This window comes from Haematobia irritans, chromosome 1, assembly GCF_050003625.1.
Source record: "Haematobia irritans isolate KBUSLIRL chromosome 1, ASM5000362v1, whole genome shotgun sequence".
In the NCBI taxonomy this organism is placed as follows: domain Eukaryota; kingdom Metazoa; phylum Arthropoda; class Insecta; order Diptera; family Muscidae; genus Haematobia; species Haematobia irritans.
In genome coordinates this window covers 14,829,124-14,840,383 of record NC_134397.1, presented here as the reverse complement: position 1 = coordinate 14,840,383, position 11,260 = coordinate 14,829,124, and positions in this window count along the sequence as shown.

Below are 11,260 nucleotides of genomic sequence, written 5' to 3'. Positions count from 1 at the left end.
TTGGCACTTGCATGGTGTAGTTTTGGGTTCGATTTATATTAAGATATTGATATAGACCAGGGACGTAGGCATAGGTCTGATGTTTTCGAATCCTCTATGTATTGGTTTGTCGAAGACATATGTTGTTGGGTCTTCAAGCCATTTTCATTTTGGGCCTTTATTTGATTCGGATGTTATTTCAAGTAGATTGTTATCATTTATTTTTTTTTGGCAAAATCCTATGTTAGATTTTTTACAACTAACCCAATGCACATTTTCACTTAATATCACAATAACTAAGTACTTCTCATTAAATGTTGGAATAAAAATATACATATACATATATTCAAAATACCAACAAAAACTCATCGATTCAGGTTAAAATCTCAAAACAATCACAATAACTTTGCCACAAATGTATTGCCACAAGTCACTAATAATTTGATTTACTTAAAAAACAAAACAACAACATTTACAATTATGTATTACGTCATAGCGTTCTAAAGGTGATGATTTTTCAAAAATCACATCATTTTCGTTTTAATTTTAATTTTTAACATCACATACAATATATAGGTGGAAAACCCCATCATGTAAAATTATCCAAACGTGTAACTGTGAATTTATTTAGTTTTAAGTTTGAAATCTTCGCAATGGTTTTACTTTAGTTTTGATTAACAACTGTGCACAATAATAATCGTTCTTTTTTTTCTTGAGATTAAATCTTTATTTTCAATAAGCAATAATAAATGTGTAAAGTTTTTTAAATTTATATTGAAATATATATTTTTTAAATAAGTTAACTCGAATTTAAAGTAAAACATCCCCTTATACATCTGTAAATGTATATGTTTACATATTCATTACACATAATTAATATCTATTTTGCCGTTTTTTTTATTTATTTTTACTAAATAGTATGTACATCACAACTATAGTTTTTTTTTACAAACAAAATATTTATTTTTCAAAATTGTTATATTTGAGCAAATTAAATAAATAATAAAAATGTTTAAAAATATCAAGTGTTTTATTTAAAATAAATGAGACCAAGCAATCAAGTGGAGGATAGCTGATGTTTACCCCCATTATACGAATGAGCACGAAAAGAAGAAATTTTTGTCAACATTTTATTTTTATAGAAAATTTTGTCAAAATTTTATTTCTATACAAAATTTTGTCAAAATTTTATTTCTATAGAAAATTTTGTCTAATTTTTATTTCTATAGAAAATGTTGTCAAAATTTTATTTCTATAGAAAATTTTATTTCTATAGAAAATTTTGTCAAAATTTTATTTCTATAGAAAATTTTGTCAAAATTTTATTTCTATAGAAAATTTTGTCAAAATTCTATTCCTATAGAAAATTTTGTCAAAATTTTATTTCTATAGAAAATTTTGTCAAAATTTCATTTCTATAGAAAATTTTGTCAAAATTTCATTTCTATAGAAAATTTTGTAAAAATTTTATTTCTATAGAAAATTTTGTCAAAATTTTATTTCTATAGACAATTTTGTCTAAATTTCATTTCTATCGAAAATTTTCTCAAAATTTTATTTCTATAGAAAATTTTGTCAAACTTTTATTTCTCTAGAAAATTTTGTCAAAATTTTATTTCTATAGAAAATTTTGTCAAAATTTTATTTCTATAGAAAATTTTGTCAAAATTTTATTTCTATAGAAAATTTTGTCAAAATTTTATTTCTATAGACAATTTTGGCAAAATTTTATTTCTATAGAAAATTTTGTCAAAATTTTATTTCTATAGAAAATTTTATTTCTATAGAAAATTTTGTAAAATTTTATTTCTATAGAAAATTTTGTCAAAATTTTATTTATAGAGAAAATTTTGTCAAAATTTTTTTCCTATAGAAAATTTTGTCAAAATTTTATTTATAGAGAAAATGTTGTCAAAATTTTATTTCTTTAGAAAATTTTGTCAAAATTTTTTTGCTATAGAAAATTTTGTCAAAAATTTTTTGCTATAGAAAATTTTGTTAAAATTTTATTTCTATAGAAAATTTTGTTAAAATTTTATTTCTATAGAAATTTTTGTCAAAATTTTATTTCCATAGAAAATTTTGTCAAAACTTTATTTCTATAGAGAATTTTGTCAAAATTTCATTTCTATAGACAATTTTGTCAAAATTTTATTTCTATAGAAAATTTTGGCAAAATTTTATTTCTATAGCAAATTTTGGCAAAATTTTATTTCTATAAAAAATTTTGTCAACATTTTTGTGTTATAGACATTTTTTTCAAAATTTTATTTCTAAAAAATTTTGTAAAAATTTTATTTCTATAGACAATTTTGTCAAAATTTTATTTCTATAGAAAATTTTGTCAAAATTTTATTTCTACAGAAAATTTTGTCAAAATTTTATTTCTATAGAAAATTTTGTCAAAATTTTATTTCTATAGACAATTTAGTCAAAATTTTATTTCTATAGACAATTTTGATCAAAATTTTATTTCTATAGCAAATTTTGGCAAAATTTTATTTCTATAGAAAATTTTGTCAAAACTTTATTTCTACAGAAAATTTTTTCAAAAATTTATTTCTATAGAAAATTTTGTCAAAATTCTATTCCTATAGAAAATTTTGTCAAAATTTTATTTCTATAGAAAATTTTGTCAAAATTTTTTGTTATAGACAATTTTGTCAAAATTTTATTTCTATAGAAAATTTTGTAAAAATTTTATTTCTATAGAAAATTTTGTCAAAACTTTATTTCTACAGAAAATTTTTCAAAAATTTATTTCTATAGAAAATTTTGTCAAAATTCTATTCCTATAGAAAATTTTGTCAAAATTTTATTTCTATAGAAAATTTTGTCAACATTTTATTTTTATAGAAAACTTTGTCAAAATTTTATTTCTATAGAAAATTTTTTCAAAATTTTATTTCTATAGAAAATTTTGTCAAAATTTCATTTCTATAGAAAATTTTGTCAACATTTTATTTCTACATAAAATTTTGTCAAAATTTTATTTCTATAGAAAATTTTGTCAAAATTTTATTTCCATAGAAAATTTTGTCAAAATTTTATTTTTATAGAAAATTTTGTCAAAATTTCATTTCTATAGAAAATTTTGTCAAAATTTTATTTCTATAGAAAATTTTGTCAAAATTTTATTTCTGTAGAAAATTTTGTCAAAATTTTATTTCTATAGAAAATTTTGTCAAATTTTATTTCTATAGAAAATTTTGTCAACATTTTATTTCTATAGAAAATTTTGTCAAAATTTTATTTCTATAGACAATTTTGCAAAATTTTATTTCTATAGACAATTTTGCAAAATTTTATTTCTATAGACAATTTTGCAAAATTTTATTTCTATAGACAATTTTGCAAAATTTTATTTCTATAGAAAATTTTGTATAAATTTTTTGCTATAGAAAATGTTGGCAAAATTTTATTTCTATAGAAAATTTTGGCAACATTTTTTTGCTATAGAAAATGTTGTCATAAATTTTTATTGCTATAGAAATTTTTGTCAAAATTTTTTTGCTATAGAAATTTTTGTTAAAATTTTATTTCTATAGAAAATTTTGTCAAAATTTTATTTCTATAGAATATTTTATTAAAATTTTATTTGCTATAGAAAATTTTGTCAAAATTTTATTTCTATAGAAAATTTTGTCAAAATTTATTTCTATAGAAAATGCTGTTCATTGTGGATAATTGCTCTAAATAGCTCTAAATATTCCAATTACTATCTCTTTAGTTTTGAGAGATTTAGAATTAAGGGTTAATTGTGAAGTATGATAGAATATTGTATATACATTTAATCTTCGTTTTGTATTTTAGTTAATTAATTAACACACTTTGAAATATATGGAATGTTTGAATCAAATGCAATAAGAGTTACATAAATAACTCTCTGGCAATATGTATTGAGAATCAAAATGATTTTCATAAAATATATTGAATTGAATAAATCTGATCATGCATTTGATTTTAATAAAAATTATTACCAATTTGGTAACACATTGTCCCATCCAAGGAGAATGTCACCAGTGTGTCCGTCTTGTGAGCTACTATTGTGACAGCAAGACAACACAACAAATACAATAGCTAACACATTTAATGTCTTTTCATATCGAACTGAATGCGGCATGGTGGGTGGGGGGTGTAAGAAGGGATGTGATTTGAAAGGAAATTGAATGAAAGAATGAAACAAATCAAAGATAATATGAAAACGCAGCTTGACCAGCTACACCAATATTCTCGATACAGGACAGGAGTGCCCATAATGCCAACAACATGGATCAGTAAATTGCAACAACAATATACACCAACAACAACAATAAGCGGGCAACAATAAATCTAATTTTGAGATTTTGTGACACATTCGTGTCGTAGTTGAGTGGACATAACTATGTGTACATATCCTTTGTGTGTAATAAGAGGGGGATGTTACTCGTTGAGCTCTGTATGTCTTGGCCATCAAAACGGATGTTTGCTATGGTGCTTCTGTCTGTGATTTGGGTTGGTATATTAGGTAGCAGTAAAACTGTTAAATCATTAATAAGGAGTGAGTATGAACAAAATGTTTTGAATTGCACTCTCAAACTAGTATATACGGCCATATCGGCCCGAATCTTAAATATCCTCCATCATGCATCAAATATAAAAGATTCATTTCAAAATTCTTTGTCGTAGCGGGTTACTTGAAAATAATCTACCAAAATTTTGAGAAAAACCTACCAAACAAAAATATTATTTATATAGAAAATGTTGTCAAATTTTTATTTTTATAAAAATTTTTGTAAAATAATTTTATCTATAGAAAATTGTGTCAAAATTTTATTTTTATAAAAATTTTTGTGAAAAATTTTATCTATAGAAATTGTGTCAAAAGTTTTTTTCTATAGAAAATTTTTGTCAAAATTTTATTCTATTAAATAGTTTGTCAAAATTTTATTTCTATAGAAAATTACGCAAACTTTTTATTTCTCCAAAAAAAATTCGCAAAATTTTATTTCTATAGAAAATTTCTCAAAATTTTATTTCTATAGAAAATTTTGTCAAAATTTTATTTCTATAGAAAATTTTCTCAAAATGTTATTCCTACAGAAAATTTTCTCAAATATTTATTTCTATAGAAATTTTTCTCAAAATTTTATTTTATATAGAAATTTTGTAAGTAGGAGAGAAAAAGTCTACCAAAACATCAATAACACTAGGTCACAAATAACAAAATTTTCTCTGTTATTTGTTTCTAGCATACTTTTTCCCATTGATTTTGACCTACTAAACACGAAAATTTTGTTTTTTTTTTACGTATATACAAAGAAAATAAGCCCTTACTTAACAAAATCTGACAACAAATAGCGGACTTATAATTTTTTTTCTGAGAGAATGAGTTGTAGACGGCTCAATTTTCTTTAATTTGAGTAGTAGTAGGATTAAATAGGTCAAAGAAGACGAAAGAGATGCTCAAAATTATAAGTGTACCTCCAAAAATTTAAAAAAAAAAGTTCAAAAATTTGTATCTCGAAAACTAATCGACAGAAAAATTAAAACTCATTTTCGTGTTTAGTAGGTCAAAAACAATGAGAACAAGTATATAAAGCAGTAAATTCGGCCGGGCCGAATTTTAAATACCCACCACCATGAATCAAATATGATAGTTTACTTTGAAAACTCTTCGTCGTAGTGGGTTACTTGATAATAAAGGGTGATTTGTTAAGAGCTTGATAACTTTTTATTTAAAAAAAACGCATAAAATTTGCAAAATCTCATCGGTTCTTTATTTGAAACGTTAGATTGGTCCATGACATTTACTTTTTGAAGATAATTTCATTTAAATGTTGACCGCGGCTGCGTCTTAGGTGGTCCATTCGGAAAGTCCAATTTTGGGCAACTTTTTCGAGCATTTCGGCCGGAATAGCCCGAATTTCTTCGGAAATGTTGTCCTCCAAAGCTGGAATAGTTGCTGGCTTATTTCTGTAGACTTTAGACTTGACGTAGCCCCACAAAAAATAGTCTAAAGGCGTCAAATCGCATGATCTTGGTGGCCAACTTACCGGTCCATTTCTTGAGATGAATTGTTCTCCGAAGTTTTCCCTCAAAATGGCCATAGAATCGCGAGCTGTGTGGCATGTAGCGCCATCTTGTTGAAACCACATGTCAACCAAGTTCAGTTCTTCCATTTTTGGCAACAAAAAGTTTGTTAGCATCGAACGATAGCGATCGCCATTCACCGTAACGTTGCGTCCAACAGCATCTTTGAAAAAATACGGTCCAATGATTCCACCAGCGTACAAACCACACCAAACAGTGCATTTTTCGGGATGCATGGGCAGTTCTTGAACGGCTTCTGGTTGCTCTTCACTCCAAATGCGGCAATTTTGCTTATTTACGTAGCCATTCAACCAGAAATGAGCCTCATCGCTGAACAAAATTTGTCGATAAAAAAGCGGATTTTCTGCCAACTTTTCTAGGGCCCATTCACTGAAAATTCGACGTTGTGGCTCGTTAGTAAGTCTATTCATGATGAAATGTCAAAGCATACTGAGCATCTTTCTCTTTGACACCATGTCTGAAATCCCACGTGATCTGTCAAATACTAATGCATGAAAATCCTAACCTCAAAAGAATCACCCTTTATATAGAATTGTAGGGGGTTTGATGACAAATCTTCTCCCAAGCAAGTCAGTTCCCGAAGACAAACTTTAAAGATTCTACCTATGAAGACCAGATCAGATTCTGGATTTATGAGAACCAATTTTGTTTGAGTTATAGAGAAATTATAAACATATCGTGTATATGAGTAGATTTTTTCCGGCATTATTTAAATACGATGAGTAAAATCTGGAAATTTTACTTTCAGTTTGAAGCAATTTTCATGATCAGTGCGCCTGCTATAACCTGAAAGAAGTGTTTTCTTTTTTGAGAAACGTAATTTTAGACAAGCAAAGTTTTCTTTTGACACAAATTTTAGAGACAATCGTTGAGTAAACGAAAACACTTTATAAGAAAAAGAAATTTCGTTTGTCTAAAATTTTATTATAGATTACTAATTTCCGGCAAATCGGATAGAAACTACGTATTCTAGAAGCCCAAGAAATAAAGCCAGGAGATCGGTGTATTTGGGGCTATACCAAAACATGGACCGATAGGCACCATTTGCTACTCACATATTTGTGATCTTAAAATACCTCCAGATTTTAAATTTCAAACAAATCGGCTAGAAAATATAGACTCTCGACGCGCAAGAAGTAAAAATCGAGAGATCAGTCTATATGGGGGCTATACCAAAAAATGGGCACCATTTTCGGCACACATTTTCGGCACACCTTTTTATGGTCCCAAAAGAACTCTAGATTTTCAATTTCAGGAAAATCGGTAGAAAATATAGTTTCTAGAAGCCCAAGAAGCAAAATCGGGAGATCAGTCTCTATGGGGGCTATATCAAAACATGGACCGATGAGCACCATTTTCGGCACACCTTTTTATGGTCCTCAAATACCTCTAGATTTCCAATTTCAGGCAAATCGTATGGTAAATATAGTTTCTAGAAGCCCTAGAAGCAAAATCGGGATATCGGTCTGTATGGGGGCTATACCAAAACATAGACCGATGGGCACCATTTTCGGCACACCTTTTTATGGTCCTCAAATACCTCTATATTTCCTATTACAGGCAAATTGGATAAAAACTATGGTTTTTATAGGCCCAGGACTCCAAATCGGGAGGTTGGTTTATATGGGGGCTATATAAAACATGGACCGATGGACACCATTTTCGACACACCTCTTTATAGTCCCACAATACCTATACATTTCCAATTTCAGGCAAATCGGATGGTAAATATAGTTTCTAGACGCCCAAGAAGCAAAATCGGGAGATCGGTCTATATGAGGGCTATATCAAAACATGGACCGATACAGACCATTTTCGACACACCTACTTATGGTCCTAAAATACCTCTAGATTTTCAATTTCAGACAAATCGGATAGAAAATACTGTTTCTAGACGCCGAAGAAGCAAAATCGGGAGATCGGTCTATGTGGGGGCTATACCAAAACATGGACCAATACGGACCATTTTCGACACACCTCTTTATGGTCCCAAAATACCTCTGGATTTCCAATTTTAGACAAATCTGATAAAAACTACGGTTTTTATAGGCCCAAGACCCCAAATCGGGAGGTCGGTTTATATGGGGACTATATCAAAACTTGGACCGATATAGTCCATCTTCGAACTTTACCTGCCTGCAAACAAAAAACTAATCTGTTCCAAATTTCTAGACGATAGCGCCATTATTGAAGGCTGTAGCGTGATTACAACAGACAGACAGACAGACGGACATGCTTATATCGTCTTAGAATTTCTCCCTGATCAAGAATATATATACTTTATACAGTCAGAAATCGATATTTCGATGTGTTACAAACGGAATGACAAACTTATTATACCCCCGTCACCATTTTATGGTGGTGGGTATAAAAATTATGCTAGAACCAAATAACAAAACGACTGTTGGCTAGTGTAATTCTACAAAAAAAAAATATTTCTATAGAAAATTTTGTAAATTTTTGTCAAATGTTTTTTCTATAGAAAATTTTATCAACATTTTTTTCTATAGAAAATTTTGTCAAAATTTCATTTCTATAGAAAATTTTGTCAAAATTTTATTTCTATAGAAAATTTTGTCAAAATTTCATTTCTATAGAAAATGTTTTCAAAATTTCATTTCTATAGAAAATTGTGTCAACATTTTATTTCTATAGAAAATGTTGTCAAAATTTCATTTCTATAGAAAATTTTTTCAAAATTTTATTTCTATAGAAAATTTTGTCAAAATTTCATTTCTATAGAAAATGTTGTCAAAATTTTATTTCTATAGAAAATTTTGTCAAAATTCTATTCCTATAGAAAATTTTGTCAAAATTTTATTTCTATAGAAAATTTTGTCAAAATTTCATTTCTATAGAAAATTTTGTCAAAATTTTATTTCTATAGAAAATTTTGTCAAAATTTTATTTCTATAGAAAATTTTGTCAAAATATTATTTCTATAGAAAATTTTGTAAAAATTTTATTTCTATAGAAAATTTTGTCAAAATTTCATTTCTATAGAAAATTTTGTCAAAATTTCATTTCTATAGAAAATTTTGTCAAAATTTTATTTCTATAGAAAATTTTTTCAAAATTTATATATTCTATAAAATAGTTTGTCAAAACTTTATTTCTATAGAAAATTTCGCAAAATTCTATTTCTATAAAAAATATCGAAAAATTTTATTTCTATAGAAAATTTTCTCAAATTTTTATTTCTTAGAAAATTTTCTCAAAATTTTATTTCCATAGAAAATTTTCTCAAAATTTTATTTTTATAGAAAGTTTCTCAAAAATTTATTTTTTATAGAAATAGGAGAAAAATATCTACCAAAACATCAATAAAATCAAAAATTTTATTTTTATAGAAAGTTTCTCAAAAATTTATTTTTTATAGAAATAGGAGAAAAAAATCTACCAAAACATCAACAATTCTACAAAAAAAAAAAACAAACAAACAAACAAAAATATTTCTATAGAAAATTTTGTCAATTTTAATTTGTCAAAATTTTTTTCTATAGAAAATGTTGTCAACATTTGTTTTCTAATAATTTGGTCAAAGTTTTATTTTCATAGAAAATTTTGTCAAAACTTTATTTCTATACAAGTTTTTCTTAAATATTTATTTCTATAGAAAATTTTCTCAAAATTTTATTTTTTATAGAAATTTTGGAAATAGGAGAGGAAAACTCTACCAAAACATCAATAATTCTGCCAAACAAAAAAAAATTATTTGTATAGAAAATTGTGTCAAAGTTTTATTTCTATAAAAAATTTGACTAAATTTTGTCAATTTTTTTGTCAAAAAATTTTTTTCTATACAAAATTTTTTATTATAGATTTTATCTTTCCAAATTGTAATTAATCCATTAGGTGGAGGTGGCAAAAACGATCTGGTTTGTGTCTCGGATAGTTTAATTTACAATTTATCTTCACGCACATGGACTTAGTGTCCATAAACAAACATACCCTCATTTTATTTTTATTTATGTTATATCAAGCAAATTATTATGTTTTACTTAAAAATCTCCTAATATGAAAAAAAGTTTACCTCACGTTGAAAATTTTCTCTAAACTTTAGTTAGGATGGTTAGAGGCTAAGCACTGAATTTCCTTATTTATCATACCACTCCATTGTGACTAATGCTATTGAGCGCAAACACCATGGATATTAAAAATTATCTGGTAAAATGTGGAAATGGGAAAAATCACATCCTTTTTTTCATTTCATTCATTTTGTTTTTTTTTTTTTGGTTTTGTGTAAAAAAAAAATAATTTCCTTTCCTTTTAGCGGAACATGCATAGTGAGGGGAGGGGAGGGGGGGGAGGCTAAGGAAGACGAACGGACATTGTATGCAATGTCCCTATCGTATGTCTGTGGCTACTGTCGATGACAGCTGGGGAATGAAATGAAAAACGGAACGGAACAGATTGTATGGTTACGGTTGATTAAGTTTCTTCTGCCTTCTCTCAAGGGTGTTATGCCCGGCAACCCACGGCTTAACGTAACCCCTTCACTAAACGATGCGAAAAGTGAAGTACAAAGATTTAACACATTTTCAATGTGTGTTGGTCTACCTTTTTCATCGGTCTGTTACAATCCCAATATATAAGGCTTCTAATTTAAAAAAAAAAGTTCTTTCTTGGTTTGCTTTGGACTTTCGAGAGTGTTTTTGGGGGGTGGGGGTATGTGGTGGCTGGTACAGCTGCTGGAAGTTTGGTCACAAGGATCAATTTATCTTCCATTCGATTGGTTAAATTCTAGTCTATATAGCTTTTGCTTCCACAGTAAAAAACAAAACAGTCTATACGGTAAAATGTGTAGGAGTTTTTTTCCATTTGGTCTCTCTTTCTCTCTCTCTCTCTACCTCCATATTCATTTTGGGCTATTCCAAAAACTAATTTATGTATATTGACTTTTAATGCGTTGCCTTTTATAAATCGAATAAAGCCTATCCCCTTATGGATGAGTTTGGTTGTTGCTGTTGCTGCTGCTGCAGGCCAGGAGATGCTGCAAGGAAATTCTATTCACTTATCGTTTTGTTTTTTTTTTCGCCCTTTACTCTGAAGGATAAGCATGTTCAGTTGGCCACAGCTGCTGTCTGTTTATTAACACCAATTTTGGCATTTTTCCTTGACGCACAACATGTTGCTGCTGATTTGATTCCTTTGCCTCCAACCCTATTGTCATTATTTGCTATTGGGT